The 3,449-nt window shown below is 38.8% G+C and overlaps 1 pseudogene; it reads right to left on the reverse strand.

The window, feature by feature from the left end:
• Positions 1-2,122: 2,122 nt before the first annotated feature.
• LOC120099531 (U2 spliceosomal RNA) lies at positions 2,123-2,223 on the reverse strand (annotated as a pseudogene).
• Between the last annotated feature and the right edge of the window lie 1,226 nt (positions 2,224-3,449).

Below are 3,449 nucleotides of genomic sequence, written 5' to 3' on the forward strand. Positions count from 1 at the left end.
AACTATGTGTGGCATACATATATATTTTAAGTACACATAAAGTAAAGTTTATCTATAACTTTTTCAAACATCCTTAGTGTTATTTAGCCTTCCCCTTCCTCCATCTCTGTATTACCCTCTATCCTTCCCAGGTGAAGTCTTCTCCACATTTTTCCTATTCCCCTTTAATGGCACCTGAGTCCTGTTTATCCCCTCTCTAGGGATGCCCCACTAACATGACAGTGTGGTCCCTTCTTACTTTCCTGTTTCTGCAGTTACTCTAAGTAATTTATTCACATCTAAAGATTCAGAGCCAGGTTCCACAATTTCTCATCTCCTTGAAAGGTGGAGGAATTCATCTGTCATTGTCTTATGTCTACTACACAAACCTTCATCTTAAATGTATATGCATAAAGTACCAGCTAACAGGAAGACACTGACCTTTCATTGTAAAATAAAAAGATGGACGTCTTAATTGTTCTCATTACATTTTCTAGAAAATAGTCTAAAGGCAGGAGGATTGGACAGCAACCACCCTGTCAGTCCTGAAGAAAATTCTTATCATTTTATCATTCTGCACATAAATAAAAGACAATGGAATGAATATTTATTTTTTAACTTCATTTTTTAAATTTACATTTTAAATGTTATCCCATTTCCTGGTTTCTCCTCCAGAAACCCACTATCCCACATACCCACCCCTGCTTCTATGATGGTGCTCCCCCATCTACCCAACCACTCCCTTTCACCTCTCACCCGGACATTCCCCTACACTAGTACATCGAACCTTCAGCGGACCAAGGGCCTCTCATCTCTGATGCCCAATAAGGCCATTCTGCTACATATGCAGCTGGAGACATGGGTCCATCCCTGTGTACTCTTGGGATGGAGGTTTAGTCCCTGGATGCTCTACGGGGTCTGTTGGTTGATAATTGTTCTTCCTATGGATTGTAAACCTCTCCAGCTAGTATTTATTGAAAGCTATGTAATACCAGACATTTAGAGTACAGCCAATTTTTATACTTTTCTATACTTTTATTCTGTTCTCTAAACAGAGGATTAGACTGCTTGCACTTAGAAACACTAGAAAACACTTCAGTACGGCACTTGGAAGGAAATTTGAAGCAAAATCTTCAACAAGAAGAATGAAATTGCAAAAGTTTGGTACTACTACATTGATCCACAATAGACATTTGTTTACAGTGTGACAGCTAAATCAAGACAACAGAGCAATGAATGCTCTGACCAACTATAGCCAGGAACGTGTACTTGTAGTGACTTAAATGTTTTACCATGCCTCTCTTCTCCAAGGATGGATATGAAGGAGTCCCAAGAACTAATTCTGGAGTTACAGATACCTTCTAGCCAGTAGGCAAATCCACAAATACTGGGAATTAACTGTATAGCATCATGTTTAATCTTGCAAAAGTGGCCTTGTCACTGCTTTTCTCTATAAAAGGATAGATTCTGAGCAGTTAAATACCTTTCTGAACATTGATTAGTGCTTGATCTGTTGGTTAACTGCTAGGCTGTCATCACACTGTGATGTCCATTAAAAGTCACCCAACAACAGCTGAGAGGCAAGATAATGAAGAGTAGCAGTAGAATCAACACAAGCAATCCTCAAGAATGCTGTTTGCAGTCATATAAGGGAAGCTCTCAGAGATTCTCTCAGTTTCTTGGAGCACTACGAAATGTTTGAGGAAAAAGATTGTTTTTTTCAATTCCAGGTAAAGAAATATTGCTTCATAATTATTACTGCTCCCTCCCTTCACCTTTTTATGGGTTCTAGGAATTGAATGCGGGTTGCCAGCCATGATGTCAAGGTCCTTTATGGTCTCTTCCATCCTGCAAGCCCTGTTGTAAAATATCTTAAGATTACAACATCTGGCTTTATTTGAAGGTAATGAATGTTATTTGAAATTAGTCTATATTTAATGTTTAAATTACACATGGACCTTCTTATAAAGGCCTTGGTAATTTAAAAGAAACTTAAGATAATGAAATGACAGATAAAGGGATATATATTCAAGGGAATTCTTTTTTGATGTAAATGAAATTTTACTATAAAGATGAAGGCAAATTCATAAAGTATTGGGATGTATATGCTGATTGATTGATTGATTGGTTGATTGGTTGGTTGATTGGTTGGTTGTCATTACAAATCATTCTTTTTATTTACAGTGGTCTCCCAACTTTGAACAGATACTACATTTGATCTCAGCCAAAAGGCTGAGAATCTATGTCTCCCCCCCCCATGAAAATAGTTTCTTTCATTTTTTCTTTTATTTGATATTTTTATGTACATTTCAAATGTTATCCCTTTTCCAGGTTTTCCCTCCAGAAACTTGTTATCCATTCCCACCCCTGCTTCTATGAGTGTGCTCACCCACCCACCCACCTACTCCCTCCTGTCTCTCTGCCCTGGCATTTCCTTACACTGGGGTATGGAGACTTGACAGGACTAAGGGCCTTTCTTCCCATTGATGCCCAACAAGGCCATCCTCTGGGACATATGCAGATGGAGCCATAGGTCCTTCCATGTGTACTCTTGGGATGGTACTTTAGTCCCTGGGAACTCTGGGGTGTCTGGTTGGCTGATACTGTTGTTCTTCCTATGGGGTTCAGCTCCTTCAGTCCTTTCTCTAACTTTGCCATTGGGGATCCCATTCTCAGTCCAGTGGTTGGCTGTGAGCAGTCACTTCTATATTTGTCAGGCTCTAGCAGAGCCTCTCATGAGACAGCTATAGCAGGCTCCTGTCAGCATGCACTTCTTTGTATCTGCAATATTGTCTGTGTTTCTTGGCTGTATATGTGTTGGATCCCAAGGAATTGCGATCTCTGGATGGCTTTCCTTCAATCTCTACTCCACACTTTGTCTCAATATTCCTTCCTGTGAGTATTTTTGTTCCCCTTTATAAGAAGGACTGAAGCATCCACACTTTGGCCTTACTTCTTCTTGAGCTTCATGTGGTTTGTGAATTGTATCTTGGATATTTCAAACTTTTGGCCTAACAAGAGAAATTGAGGAAATTCAAAACATTGTCAGATCCTACTACAAAACATTATACTCAACAAAACTTGAAAATCTGGATGAAATGGATAATTTTCTTGACAGATCCCAGGTACCAAAGTTAAATAAGTACTAGATAAACCACCTAAACAGTCCCAAAACCCCTAAAGAAATAGAAGCAGTCTTAAAATCTCCCAAACAAAAAGAGCACAGGTCCAGATGGGTTTAGTGTAGAATTCTATCAGAACTTCATAGAAGACCTCATATCAATATTGTCCAAACTATTCCATAGAATAGAAACAGAAGGAGCACTACCTAATTCCTTCTATGAAGCCACAGTTATGTTTATACCTAAACCACACAAAGACCCAACAAAGAAAGATCTTCAGACCAATTTCCCTTATGAATATCGACACAAAATTACTCAATAAAATTCTCGCAAACCGAATCTAAGAAT

The sequence above is a fragment of the Rattus norvegicus genome, chromosome X (assembly GCF_036323735.1).
Source record: "Rattus norvegicus strain BN/NHsdMcwi chromosome X, GRCr8, whole genome shotgun sequence".
Classification (NCBI taxonomy): domain Eukaryota; kingdom Metazoa; phylum Chordata; class Mammalia; order Rodentia; family Muridae; genus Rattus; species Rattus norvegicus.